Genomic DNA, 15,074 nt, shown 5'->3' with positions numbered 1-15,074 from the left:
TTAATTTTGGTACATGGTGACAGATAGCAGTCCAGTTTCATTCTTTTGCACGTAGCTATCCAATTCTGCCAGCACCATTTATTGAAGAGGCTGTCTTTCCTCCATTGTATGTTTTTAGCTTCTTTGTCAAAAATTATCTGTCCATATTTATGTGGTTTTATTTCTGGGTTCTCAATTCTATTCCATTGGTCTATGTGTCTGTTTTTCCGCCAATACCAAGCTGTTTTGATTATTGTAGCCCTGTAGTACAAGCTAAAGTCAGGGAGTGTGATACCTCCAGTATTGTTCTTTTTTTTTAATATTGCTTTGGCTATTCGGGGTCTTTTGTGGTTCCAAACAAATCTGATGATTTTTTGTTCTATTTCTTTAAAAAATGCCATTGGGACTTTAATGGGGATTGCATTAAATCTGTATATGGCTTTGGGTAATATGGCCATTTTAACTATGTTGATTCTTCCAATCCATGAGCACGGAATGTCTTTCCATTTCTTTGTGTCTTCTTCAATTTCTTTCAATAATGTCTTATAGTTTTCAGCATATAAATCCTTCACATCCTTGGTTAAGTTTATTCCTAGGTATTTTATTCTTTTTGCTGCCATTGCAAAAGGAATTGTTTTTTCTATCTCTTTTTCTGAGATTTCATTGTTGGTATATAGGAAAGCAATGGACTTTTGTACGTTGATTTTGTAGCCAGCAACTTTACTATATTCATTGATTGTTTCTAATAGCTTTTTGGTGGAGTCTTTAGGGTTTTCTATGTATAGCATCATGTCATCTGCAAAGAGTGACAATTTAACTTCTTCATTCCCAATTTGGATGCCTTTTATTTCTTTCTCTTGCCTGATAGCTCTGGCGAGGACTTCCAACACTATGTTGAAAAGCAGAGGTGATAGGGGACAACCTTGTCGTGTTCCTGAACGTAGAGCAAAGGGCTTCAGCTTTTCACCATTAATTATGAGGTTAGCTGAGGGTTTGTCGTATATGGCCTTTATTATGTTGAGGTATTTTCCTTCTATACCAATTTTAGTAAGTGTTTTAATCATAAATGGATGTTGTATCTTATCAAATGCTTTTTCTGCATCAATTGATAGAATCATATGATTTTTGTCCTTTATTTTGTTTATGTGATGTATCACGTTGATGGATTTGCGATTGTTGAACCATCCTTGTGCCCCGGGGATGAACCCCACTTGGTCGTGATGAATAATCTTTTTAATGCATTGTTGTATTCGATTTGCTAGAATTTTGTTTAGGATTTTAGCATCTGTATTCATCAGAGATATAGGTCTGTAGTTTTCTTTTTTTGTGTTGTCCTTACCAGGTTTTGGTATCAGGGTAATGTTGGCCTCATAAAATGAGTTAGGGAGTACTGACTCTTCTTCAATTTTTTGGAAGAGTTTGAGCAGGATTGGTATTAGATCCTCTTTGAAGGTTTGGTAGAATTCACTGGTGAAGCCATCTGGTCCAGGACTTTTGACTTTGGGAAGGTTTTTGATGACTGATTCAATTTCCTTACTGGTGATCGGCCTGTTAAGATTTTCCAGTTCTTCATGATTCAGCCTTGGAAGGCTATATGTTTCTAAGAACTTGTCCATTTCTTCTAAGTTATTAAATTTGGTGGCATATAGTCCTTCATAGTATTCTTGGATAATCCTTTGTATTTCTGTGGTGTCCGTGATAACTTCCCCTTTTTCATTTCTGATTTTGTTAATTAGTGTCTTCTCTCTTTTTATCTTAGTGAGTCTAGCCAAGGGTTTGTCGATTTTGTTAATCTTTTCAAAGAACCAGCTTTTTGTCACATTAATTTTTTCTATTGTCTTTTTGTTCTCTATTTCATTTAGTTCTGCTCTGATTTTTGTTATTTCCTTTCTTCTGCTGACCTTGGGTTTTGCTTGTTCTTCTTTTTCTAGTTCTTTAAGGTGTAACATGAGGTTATTTATTTGGGATTTTTCTTGTTTCTTGAGATAGGCCTGTAATGATATAAATTTCCCTCTTAAAACTGCTTTCGCGGCATCCCAAAAATTTTGGTAGGATGTATTTTCATTGTCATTTGTTTCTATGTATCTTTTGAGCTCTCCTCTAATTTCTTCTTTGACCCAGTCCTTCTTTAAAAGTATGTTGTTTAATCTCCATGTATTTGTGTTTTTTCCTGCTTTCTTTTTGCAGTTGATATCCAATTTCAAAGCTTTGTGATCAGAGAATATGCTTGGTATGATTTCAGTCTTCTTAAATTTGCTGAGGCTGATTTTGTGTCCCAATATATGGTCTATCCTTGAGAATGTTCCATGTACACTAGAAAAGAATGTATAGTCTGATGTTTTAGGATGAAGTGCTCTATATATGTCAATTATGTCCAATTCATCTAATGTGTCATTTAGGGCTGCGATTTCGTTATTTATCTTCTGTTTGGATGATCTATCCATAGCTGTCAATGATGTGTTTAAGTCCCCTAGTATAATTGTGTTTTGGTCAATTTCTCCCTTTAGTTCTGTTAGTAGTTGCTTGGTATATTTCGGTGCTCCCTGATTGGGGGCATAAATATTGATGACTGTTATGTCTTCTTGTTGTATAGTCCCCTTTACCATTATGAAATGTCCATCTTTGTCTCTTGTTATCTTTTTCACCCTGAAGTCTGTTTCATCAGAAATCATTATGGCTACACCTGATTTTTTCTGGGTACCATTTGCTTGAAGTGTCAATTTCCACCCTTTCACTTTGAGTCTATGCTTGTCCTTGTAGCTGAGATGTGTCTCTTGTAGGCAGCATATGGTTGGGTTTAGTTTTTTGATCCAATCTGCTACTCTGTGTCTCTTTATTGGTGAGTTCAGTCCATTTACATTTAGGGTGATTATTGATATGTGAGGATTTCCTGTCATTCTGTCTTTAGTTTTCTGGTAAGGCTGTGTCTCCATTGTTTCTTTGCCTTTTTGTTGTTGTCTGTTATTTCTGTGTGGTAGTATTCTATGATGTTTCCCTCTGTTTTTTCTTTTATTACAGTATATATTTCAGATTTGGATGTTTTTTGAGTGGTTACCCTAGTAGCAAGGGTTTTAAAAAGAAAGCCATGGATCTTTCCCAGACCTTATTTTAGCTAATAATTTTAACATCCCTCCAAGAAACCAACTGTTCTTTGTTTTCTATGTTAATGGATACAAAACTTGTTGGCAGGGAGGCAGTGGGGAGAAAAAGAAAGCTTGAAGAACCTAGACCCTGCCTTTCCAATAAGCAGGAAGTGGTTCTCACATGCAGTTTCTGTTGCTCACTTTCAGTTGGCAGGTGCTGTCATAGCTGCATGTGACATCGTGGGGTTGCCAGGGCAACCTATTATTAGACAACCATTGTAGACCCTACCTCTGGAAGATTTCAGTAGAGGCTGAGGCATCCTCTTCAGTAAGACCTGTTAGCATGAGGGTGAGCTGTGTCCTGAGCCAGAAGTTTGGCAGAAAGATTCAGAAACCAGCAAATTGAAGATCTAGGAGTTTATTTTCCTTGAGCCTTTGTGGATCTGGCAAAACTTGGCAGGGTAAGCACTCTTAAAAGAAGACAAATTGAATGAAATCTGGGTAGACTGTATGTTTGAAAGTTAACCTTCTTCCTCTGTTTAGTTGTTTGGCCAACTCTTGTGGACTTTATATTTTGTGTATGAAGTTAATCATACTGTAATACATATTATGCTGGAGCTATCTTTATAGGATGGAATTGGGTCACCTTGATGTAATGGAAAGAGTACTGGCCCCCAAATCATAAGGCTGTGATGTGGGGGAGTCACTTAACCTCTCTGGGCCTAGTTACCTCTCCTATAAAATGAAGCGTCTTTCTGAACAAGTCCAAAGGACCAGAGTATCTTGCCACATAATAGGCTCACCTGTTTCTGAGGTCTGGGCCAAGAACCTCATGGTAGTCTTGCCTAGATCAGTTTTGCCCAATTCCCAGTGTTTTGATATGCGAGGGAGTTGCATAAATGTACAATCTTGTTTTACTTTTGTCTTGGAATAGTATATTACAGCTCCTGCAGAAGGAATTACCATTGTTCTACCATTGACTCATGCTGGATGTCAAACTGAGATACACGCAAAACGTAAGCAGATACAAGCTTAAGGAACAGATTGTGACAATATTTAAAGATATCACAATTCTCTAATTAAGAAGCAGTTCTGATAAGTGGATTTGGAATTCATGTAAAATACCCATAACTCTGAAAATCTAAATTGTATATTGCCAAGGTAAATTACTTCTATGCAGTAATTATAGATGAAGAAGGTATATTAGATTATGTGATAATACTTCTCTTTTGGTTTACAGACACCCCTCTGTCCTGGGCCTCTTCCTTTCCAGATTTCTCCTGTTTAGTCTCTTTGTTCGTGCCTTCCTCCTCCTCATTCCCTTTAAATGTCTCTATTCCCCAGAGCTCTGCTTTTGCCCCTGTTACCTCCTTACTCTACAAGCTCTCCCTGGCTGTTTTATCTTCTCTAATCACTTCAGCTGTTATCAGTACACTATGACCTCTTTAATCAGAATCCGCAGACTTGATTTATTTCCTGGGCTCTAAGCGCAGGCTTCTACAGCCTATGCGACATTTCAGCTCGTTATTTTTCTGCACCATAAACACACTTTTCCCCCCTTGGTGTCCTACCCCTGTACCTAATTAATACTCTTCTGCAATTAATGGCATCACCTACCAGACTGTAAATTACAAGAGGGCAGGGACCATGTCCACTATTATACCCCTAGAACCCAGTAAGGGGTGGTAGACACCCAGTAAGTAGTGTTAAATAAGCGATGAATCCGTCTATTATTCCAAACTAGAAACCTTGGAATCATTCTTGATGCCGCCATCTCTCTTGCTCCCCGTATCCAGCTTGACCTGTGGGGTTTATTACCTAAAAGGTTTTCACATTCGGCCCCTCCTCTGCATCCCCTCTGTCAGGTCTTTAATTCTGCCCTTATATATCTATCTCCTGCATTGTGGCAGGAACTTTGTCATTGGTCTTCCTATGGCTGGCTTTTTCCCAGTTCACCATCTGACCCTCAGCATGTTCTTCCTAAAGCTTGAATCGAATCAGATTACTCTCAGGCTCCCCTTCACCCAAATGGCGTTTGCAATCTGACATCCTCATACTGAATCCATGGAGTCTATACAGTGTTTTGAGAAAATGAGAATTACTGTATATCATTGATTCTAAGATGCACATTTTTTCACATTTTAGCAACTCTGAAATTGGAATGTGTCTTAAAGTTGATGGAATGTCATAGTTTGATGGGTGGCTTTTTTCTTATTTGTACATAAAATAATGCACCTTGTGATTGACAGCATCTTAAATTTGCAAAAATATACTCATACTCACATTTAAAAAGGAAGATCTTACGGAAAAGTATGTTAATCTTCTCTTGAAAAATTACATTGGGCAACACTGGGCCCGGATTTCTGGATGGCAACCTAAGAGGGAGCTACCAGTAAGTAGTAGCTGCCTCATTTAGACAGAAACTCTCTAAAATGTCCCACCATTTCCACCCAGGCAGAGTTATTCATTTTTATCATTTGCCCTGAACCATGTAAGCATTTGAAATTGCAATCCCCTACTGATGGGTTAAAGTCTGAATTCTTTGATATGATTTACAAGAAAGATCACATTTGGCACCAATCTACCTCCCCAGGTTCCTGTCCCCACCCTCCTCTCTATAAACCCTTTATCCCCCAGTCTCAGGAAACATTACTCAAATATAACATGCTCCCGTGTTCTCTGGAATGCCTTTCCCCACCTTTTATCCTCTATTAAACGTTTCCTGACTTGCCCTGGCTGAGCTCATACACTTCTGGACTCCATTAGTACATGGCATCTCTGGACCTACACCTCTTGCTCTGAAATTATTTGTGGACAGGCCCACGTCCCGCATTACACTGTGCACCGGATAGGGAAATGAATCAAGTTCATTCATCTTTGCATCCCTGCCTCCTAGCCGGAGCATGCTCAATAAGTATCTCTTAAGTAAAGAATGGATGGGGTGTATTTTCTGACTGGAAGCTCTGTTCTTTGAGTTTTGCCCATGGATAGAGAGCTGAAAGTCAAGTCAGAGGGAAGGACAAGTGTTTTCCTTAGTGCTTGTCGTTTACAGCAGCAGACATTGCTTCTGGCTGTGATTTAGGAAGGCCCTCGGCAGTCAAAGTCAGCCCAGAGGCGCTAAACCAGAGCCAGCTCTGTGAAGCTTTTTAAAAAACAATTATGTTTAAATTAATATATGGTAAAATTGACTTGTACAGTTCTGGGAATTTGGACACATGGGTAGATGAGTGTAACCTCCGCCATAATTAGGATACAGAATATTACCTCCCCAAACTCCCTCTGCTCTCCTTTTGTAGTCACACCCTTCCCAACCCATCAATCCTGGCACCCACTGATCAGTTTTCCTCCCCTACAGTTTTGCCTTTTTGAAAATCTCATATAAATGTATGCAACCTTTTATGCCAGCCTTCTATCACTCATAATGCCTTTGAGATTCATCCAAGTTGTCTGTATCAATAGTTTGTTCCTTTTTATTGCTAAGCAGTATTCTATTCGCATGAATGTCCCACAGTTTGTGCATGCATTCACTTATTGAAGGACATGTGGCTGTTTCCAGTATTTGACCATATGAACCTGTAGATATAGATTTTTATGTGACTATAAGTTTTCCTTTTTTTAGAGTAAATACCCAGGAGTAAGATCGCTGTGTCATAGGGTAAGTGTATCATTAACTTTATAAGAAACTACCAAACTATTTTTCAGAATGGCGGTGGCACCCACCAGCAAAGTATGAGCCTTCTGGTTGCTGTACATCATAGCCAGCACTGGGTATTATTAGTGAGTTTTTTTGTTTGTTTTATTTATTTTTATTTATTTTATTTTTTTAAACCATTCTAATAGATGTGCAGTGTTACCTCAGTGTGATTTTAATTTGCATTTCTGCTTCCTCAAATCCAGTCTGGGGAAACTGGAGGGGAAAAAAATAGTCAACTCACCACCAGTTTGGGTGGTATTTTAAACTCTGATTTTCTCAATCCCCTTCTGCTCTTTACTTTTCAAAGTCCTTGTGTTACTTAGTGTTGTGTCTTGCTTACCACTGGCCCCAGCACCAGAAGGCTAGCTGAGCGGCCAGCCCCGTCCAAGCTACCCCCCTCTGGTGCTATTGGGCATTGAGGTATCAGGGACCAAGAGGGGACAGACACCTTTAGTACTCACTACCAAACAGAGCTACATACATCGTCATTTTCTCAGTCTACTCCCAACCCCAACTGCTTTGCCTAGATTCCAGTATATTTCCCAGCATGTGTCATAATCAATAACAGGAGCTGCCAACTAGAATTACTTTTCCTTGGTAGAAAATGGAACTGTGGCCAGCTCCAGGAAGTTTGTGATATAGGACAGGTTTGCCTGCAATGCCAATCTCTCCTTGGTGAGGTAACCAGCTTTCTCTGTCCCCTCTATCTTTCCACTGTTTGCTACTACGGTAGACTAACCGAGGTCCTGGTTTGGGTTCCCTCAGAAGCAGACCCTTAGACAAGCATATGAGAGCAAGAAGTTTATTTGGAAGGTGAAGGCAAACCCAGTAGGGGAGTGGGGAACTGAGAAAGGAAGGAGAAACAGCCAAGCCAGCTAAGAAAGAGTAAGTCTAGTCTGCAGAGGTGAAGAAGCCACCGTTTTTCAATCAGAGCAGACGGGAACTTTTCTCTACCCACTCGAAAGTCTAATTGCAGCATTATAATTAGGACCACAATTCATTCTGATTTTTACTTCACTTCTCCAATTTCACGTTCTTGTTAAGTACCGGGAAATATGCCTGTCTACAAGAACACCCTCTTGTCTCCTTCACCTTGTTTCTTCTGGCTAACTCCTAACTCTGGCTGCTCAATCATCAGGTCTCAGCCTGGGCATCACTTCTAGAAGGCCTTCCCTCATCCCCCTTTCTGGGATGGGGCTTTTCTTCCGTGCCCACTTTCTGTCCTGTTAGAGATTTTCATGCTTTCATTTATTCATGTAATAAATACCTATTATGTGCCTGGCACTGTTTTAGGTACCTGGAGCTTACATTCCAATAGGGGGGACAGATTTTAATTTTTCTTTTTATTATAATTTCTGATAGCACAGTGCCTACCACATAGGGGGTGCTCAATAAAAATATGTTGAATTGAATAGAAAAGCACGAGGTATCTTAGTTAAGGATGATTTGGTTTGCTATGGCTTTTTCTGGGGAATGGGGGAAATTGAGCTTTCATCTTTAATATTGGCTATTTTCATATGGTGATGTGTCCATTGAGAGATAAATTGACCAACCTTGACTGCTACGGGTATAATTCTGTTAATGAGTGAATTTGGAAATGTTAACATTACTTTGCCCATTTTTTCCGTTTTTTCAGGTTAAGAGAACACATTCTTGCTCAGCTGGAAGAAAGCCAGAGAACATCTGAGTGGAGGCTGGAACCTTCATTTTGCAAACAGAAGAGGTGCTGACTGAGGCAGTATTGTGTAATGGTTATAAGTAGGGGGTCTAAAGTCAACGTGCCTGGGTTCAAATCCCAGCTCTTCCCCTCATTTACTGTTTGACCTTGGGCTATATAGTTCCTAATGCTTAAATGGGGATAATAATGGTATATACCTCATAGCATGGTGTGTGGACTAAATAAGATTAACACGTGTAAAATTAACAACTGCCTAGAACAAGTAAGTGCTCAGTAAATGTTACTATTATTATTGTGATTTATTCACATACATCAATGCTGATTCATTTAACAATTGGAGGCTATAGGACTCTGTGGTACTCAAAGGAGCATTGTTTGTTACAATGCTCATTGTTACTCATTGTTAGCATTGTTTGTACAATGGAAAACTACGGTGTTCTTCATTTTAAGCAGATTCTAAATTTTAGACAAATCACATAAAGGGCACAGGCAATCCAATTCATGATCCAGAATCTGGCCATTAAAATAACTACCTACATCATGAGTTCATTCTCTCCTCTCAAATATTTGGTGAGTACCTCTTATGCATTTGGTGCTGGGAATGCCGAGAAGAATGAAATGGATCCTTTCCCTTCAGGATTGCACATGTGAAAGGACAAATTATAGTGCACTTTGGGAAGTTCTGTAATTGGACACACACACATGGCTTTGAGTGCCAGAACACAGAGTGACTAACTCCCCTTTGGTGATTCAGGAAAGGCGTCACACACAGGAGGTGACATTTGAACGACTGTATCTAGACATAGCCATCATCTAATCATTGTAGATTGAATAGGCATTTGGCTGGAAATGCAGCCATATTGTGACATTGTCCACTGTTTTTCGGGAGCCTGGGTAATTATGTCATCATTTACAACGTGTGTGTCAGCCTTGTCAGGTCCTAGTCTTGGATTTCCTGCCATGGAAACCTGTACGGTTGCATTGTCTCATAATGAGGACCTCTGATAATATTTAATATGCTAATAGGAGTAGAGAAGCCCAGAGCTGCCTTTCCAGTTATTTTTAAAGTGACTCCATTAGATTAAATAGGAAGCTAGGTAACCACTTTACTGGATCTCCTGTGGCACTCAATTGCAGAAAGGAATTGGCTAAAGAGCAGTTTGGGTGGGGTTATGAAATGATGATGGCTGGAGTCCTTGAAATTCTAGCTCTCGTTGCCTAAGGCCATATGTTGTATAAGCAGCTAGGAAGAGTTTGGGTGGAAAATTGCTGTCAGTGCAGCAGCAGTCAGTGTGAGACTCTGGGAACAAGATCATCCCTGGATTGTCTCATAAGACAGCAGAACTGTGGCTGGTGGCAGCCAGTACTGATATCAGCACTTCGATTTTTCTAGTGTCTTCCTCTTCTTCCTTCTCAAACTCAGCAAAATTGCAGGTCAACTTTCCTTTTCCTTCCTGCTGATGGAAGTAGGTGAGTCTCCCTTTCACAGATGGGTTCTCCATCAAGCAACTAATTGAGTAGCTAGAGGAATAAAAATGTCACATAAATAAATTTGTAGCCCAGCATCCAGTGGCTGCTCCCTTAAACCCAAGCCTTTTCAAGTCCTAGGGAGGAATGTTTAGTGTTCTACTTCCTTCTCTTAATTGTACCCAGGTTACTATAATGTTTCCTAAAAATCATCCTTGGTTGACCTAAAGAGTCAGCCATTGAATGCTTTTCTGCACATCTTTACCAAAATTCTGTTATACTTTGTACTGATACAGATTATTTCTGCAAACAGCGGCCTGGTCCAGCCTGTACAGAGGCTGGTCCCCTTGGAAGCAGTCATGTGACCGCAGCCCATTACTTGAGCACATCCATTTATCCTTTATCTCTTAGCCCGGAACAGGACAGGGTTGGGGCCGACAGCTGCAGCGCTTCCCCCCCCCCCCGCCCCCCCCCCCAGCTCAGCCTCTCCCAGATCTGTGGCTCTGGGCTTGCCTTCCAGGCTGAAAGGCAAAGCAGCCGTGGCCTGTTCAAATTATTTCTTTGCGTGCGCAGGTCTGTGTTTATTTCTTGATTTATTTAAGCTGAAGCTCGCCCTGCAGGGAGCTGCACAGATGCAAGATGTGTGGAGTGTGTGTATGGAGGGGGGTGCTCCAGAGAGAGCTGGAATTCTACCTCTTTCAGACCTTTGCATTCCTCATAGAGAAGGTTTTTTCTCGTTTTCATTTCTCTTAAAACATCTGGGGTGAGGAAAGTCTCTGCACTGGCTGAGCAAAAGAAACAGGTAATATGTTTATTTGTTCTTAGGTATTTTGGGGAAGCAGAAGTCTACATTATAAAACATATATTGTGTAGCAACAGAACAGGGAACATGTACTCTGGAGTTTGTTTTATTGCTTTGCAATTTCTCGGAATGATTTTTCTGAAAGATGCTGATTGCAGATCACTTACCATCATCTTAAAAAGGTGTACAGATGACTTTGCAACCTGAAGGGTTGTGGTCTGTTTAAGATGAATGTGATATTTGGAAAAACTCTGTAGTCACTTTGGTGAGAACTACAAAATGAGGGAAGAGATACTTTGAGAAACTCTTCTAGGCCCTTTATGGGGTGTTCCCCAAACCTTGCTGTACAACTTCATGTTCAGAAATCTTCCATTAGCTCCCTTGGCCTCTTGTCATCTATCGCAGAGGATCACAGGGTTTCCATCTATCTAAGAAAGGGAAACAATTCCCTGCAATGTTCAGGAATTCTCTTTATTGATTTAATGCTTACACACATTGACCAGATTGGATCCTGAAACCAACCTAACCTTTTAACAGACAGACCATTTTGTTCTTTAATGATTAAACAGAGTGGGTCTTTGGTTCTGCCACTAATCAGCTGTGCCACGGAGTACGGTATTTTATTTCTGAGTCTCAGTTTCTTGATCTGTAATATGGGAGTGATGATACCACTTTGAAGGCTGCTGTGAAGATTAAGTGGAATAATACAAATAGAAAGCATGCACTGTGCTGGGTAAATAGTAGTCCCTTAAAACGTAAGTAATGGTGATTTTTGCTATTATTATTACTGGTATACCGTGTTTCCCCAAAAATAAGACCTAGCCGTACCATCAGCTCTAATGTGTCTATTGGAGCAAAAATTAATGTAAGACCTGGTATTATATTATATTATATTATATTAAAGACCTGGTATTATATTATGTTATATATATTATATATATTATATAAGACCCGGTATTATATTGTATTACATTATACTATATTATATTATACCCGGTATTTATTATATTATATTGTATTGTATTACATTATATTATATATTATATCATGTTATACAAGATCTGGTCTTATATTATATTACATTATATTATATTATACCCGGTATGATATTATATTATACCCAGTATTATATTATATTATATTATATTATATTATATTATATTATATTATAAGACCGGGTCTTATATTAAAATAAGACCGGGTCTTATATTAATTTTTGCTCCTAAAGATGCATTTGAGCTGATGGTCTGGTTAAGTCTTATTTTCGGGGAAACATGTTAGTATTCTTTCAGATCTTAGTGCTCTCAGGGGAAAGAGCCCATTTCTTGTGGATCTACAATTATCCCACAACCTGTAGACACCCAAAGGATGTAGTCTCTGGAAGGTCCCAGACAGTGCATTGGGAAGGAAAATTTGAGTAAACACAAGTTTCGTTTCAATACTTCTGCCACAGGGGATACCCATCCATGCACAGCCCCTCCTACCTCATCAGCTAAGAAGAATTACTCTTTGTTCAAGGTGGCTTTTTCCACCGCTTGAGCTCCTCATTATTCCTCAGTACAAGTCTGTAAGATATATGTTATTACCCATAATTCCTTATGAGAAAACTGAGGTACAGAGGAATTAGTAACTAGCTGAGAAGCATTTCAACTGGTTTGTCTGACTTCTGAACCCCAGACTCCACTGGGCCAGCGTTAGGCAGTTAAGACAATAGATGTTTTTGAGATGCTTTCCCTCAAAAGGGTCCCCTGCTAAGCTGTTTGAGAAACAGTGGACACTGTAGCTCTTTCATAGACATTCACAGTGTATTATTGCAGGCTCAGAGGAGTCCTGCAGTAAAGAATCTTGTGTAATCCTACTTCTCCTAAACTTATTTGATGGTAGGACCTTTCTTGCCTTATTCCGAGAATTATAAACCACATACAACTACTCTTCCATAAACACACTTTGGAAAACCTGGCACCAGGCCGTGCTGCCTCCTGATTACAATCCTGTCTGATACAACAACAGATACCCTCAAACACCTTCTGGTGGTCAGTTTCCTCCCTTTTCCTATCTTTTCATCTAATGAGATCCAGAAAGAATCACCAGCTCAGTGTTACAGATCTCCCCTTGTTCATTTAGGACCCCAGACATAAGCAAATGCTACAGTGTTTTACTGGAATGGTGGTGGAGGAGAGAGCCTCTCTAGTATGGTCTGCCCGGGACTCCTCTACCCCACTCTATGCCCCTTAGTTATATTTGGGCCACAGATATCAGGCTATGGAATCCCTGTTTTGATGAATACCAAAGGTAATGCAGCAGTGTGAGCCTGAAGAGGATCTGTCCTCCTTGCTCATGTCTACGCAGTCCAAGGGTGCAGAATCAGACCTTCCTACCTAATTCCTACTTTGGGGGCAGTGGTGGTAGTTGATTGACTGTGGGTGCTAGATTTGGGTTCCTTAGGGCCAGAGCTAGAGTAAGAATGTCTCACAAAAGCTGAGTTTTTCTCTAGGAAAAGCTGAGTTTCTAGCATGGGAAACCACCCAATTCACATCTAGAATGCCAGAGGTAGAATCAAGGTCAAGGTGGCTGAGCCAAGGTGTGGGAGTTCAGTAGAGATGCACTTTGAAATAAAATATAGACTGAATAAGAACAACTTGGGGAGACTGGACTGGGCTGCACTTGGAGGGTGTTTGGTCGCCGAGGTTAGCTTGGCTCCAAGGACTATCTTTTGTTCTTTGCTTGTATTTGCACCTTGGGAAATGAGTGGTTAGGATGTAAAGAACAACATCAAACAGTTCCACCCTCCAGTTCTCCCCACCTCACCACACACACACACACACACACACACACACACACACACACACACACACTGACAACCTTTTAGCAGAAGCCTTAGAAACCTTTCCTTTTACAAATTATGAAATTATGAGTGCCAGGCCTGAGTCACTATTTTATGTTTATGCTTTGAAACCATCCTCAATATATACATATGTATATGTTGGTAGGGGCAGCAGCTCTGGGCAAGAACCACCTTTTCAGTGGTTCATGGCACTGACAGTGGCATTCTTGGGTGTTTGTGAATGCTGCAGAAGCTCCCCACCTCGTGAGCCTGACCGCTCCCTTCAGGCCCCAGGGAACCATTTCTTCAGAGACTTCTTTAGCACACTAAATGCTTTTCTAATGCTGACAGAGGGCAGGAAATGGAAGAAACTTAGGTTTTCCCAAATGATGGAAAATCCCCAAATCATGTTTATCAGTTTTGCAGCCAGCCAAAGATATCCTCAAAGGCACATAACTGTTTAAAAACTTGCTCCCCGTCTGCCTTTAAGTGGGTGATTACAGTCTAGGTTGGGCAGTGTGTGGGAGTAGTTAAGCAGCACCTGACCTTAACTAGCTTTTGTTTTGGCATGAATTAAAATATGTTGACACTCTTCTTTTTCCTTTTTTAAAAACGTGTTACTTGAGGGAGAAAAACAGTTTAGAAATAACTTGCTTAATTCTTATTATTTAACAATGTAAAAATTCTAATAGCAAATTATTTTTTCTAAAAACCAAAGAACACTAGAACAATTCTCATTTCTTCCCAGCATGATTTAAAATTTTTCTTTAAAAATGGATGTATAAGTGCTACTCATTTTCTGGTTTAATAAGAGGTTTGTAATGAAATAGCCTGCATCTGTGCACAAAATGATAGACTAATAATGATTTTTAGTTATTAATTTTTAAAGGACTCTGGTTTAGAAACATCCATCCCTTTATTCATTCATTTAGCATTTATCAAACACCTGCTATGTGAAAGGCACTGCGTAGGTGCCAGAGATTCAAGGAGTGTTTAGAAAGAAAGATCTTCAGGGAGCTTACAGTGTAGCACACATATACTGTCGTCTGCTGCTTTTTGCTTCCTACTGAATCTTATACATGGACTTTTGTTTGTTGTGTAATGAATTAACTGAGAGGTAGTTGAGAACCAAATGCCTTTGGAAAGATATTGCTTTATTTATGGATTTTTCTGGGGAAAAAATTGAGATTGATATATATCACTTCCTATTGATACGGTGCTAAGGTCCTGCCTCTTGGCAAAAGTTAAAAATCGAGAGACAGGTTGGTGGGAAGAAAAGCAGGTTTCTGAATGCCGGCTTCTGGGAGGATGGCGACTCCTGCCCAAAGGCCACCTTCCCGTTCCTAGACGGGGCAGAAGGTCTTATAGGGACACAAGAAGAACAAAGGAAAGGGGGAGTCGGTCAGGCAGGTCCCAGGGCGGACATCCTTCCTGGGGTCTGGTCTGGTTTAACATAATGTTATCTCTGGACTCCTGGACTCCGGGCTGGGACTGGCCACCACGGCCGCGGGGCTTTCAAATCGGATTCCGTGTCCGGGCGCCTGAGG

At 40.1% G+C, this 15,074-nt stretch overlaps 1 protein-coding gene across 2 annotated transcripts in view; it reads left to right on the top strand.

The window, feature by feature from the left end:
- The window catches only part of PPEF1 (protein phosphatase with EF-hand domain 1), a 114,222-nt gene that overhangs the window by 15,370 nt on the left and 83,778 nt on the right, over positions 1-15,074 (top strand). For both annotated transcript variants that reach the window (XM_081043410.1, XM_081043411.1), the window contains 2 exons: positions 3,997-4,078; positions 8,393-8,479. The gene's annotated coding sequence lies outside the window, so the exon portion shown is untranslated. The remainder of the gene's footprint in view (positions 1-3,996; positions 4,079-8,392; positions 8,480-15,074) is intronic.

The sequence above is a fragment of the Rhinolophus hipposideros genome, assembly GCF_964194185.1.
Source record: "Rhinolophus hipposideros genome assembly, chromosome: X".
Classification (NCBI taxonomy): Eukaryota; Metazoa; Chordata; class Mammalia; order Chiroptera; family Rhinolophidae; genus Rhinolophus; species Rhinolophus hipposideros.
This window is presented reverse-complemented; position numbering and strand designations above follow the sequence as displayed.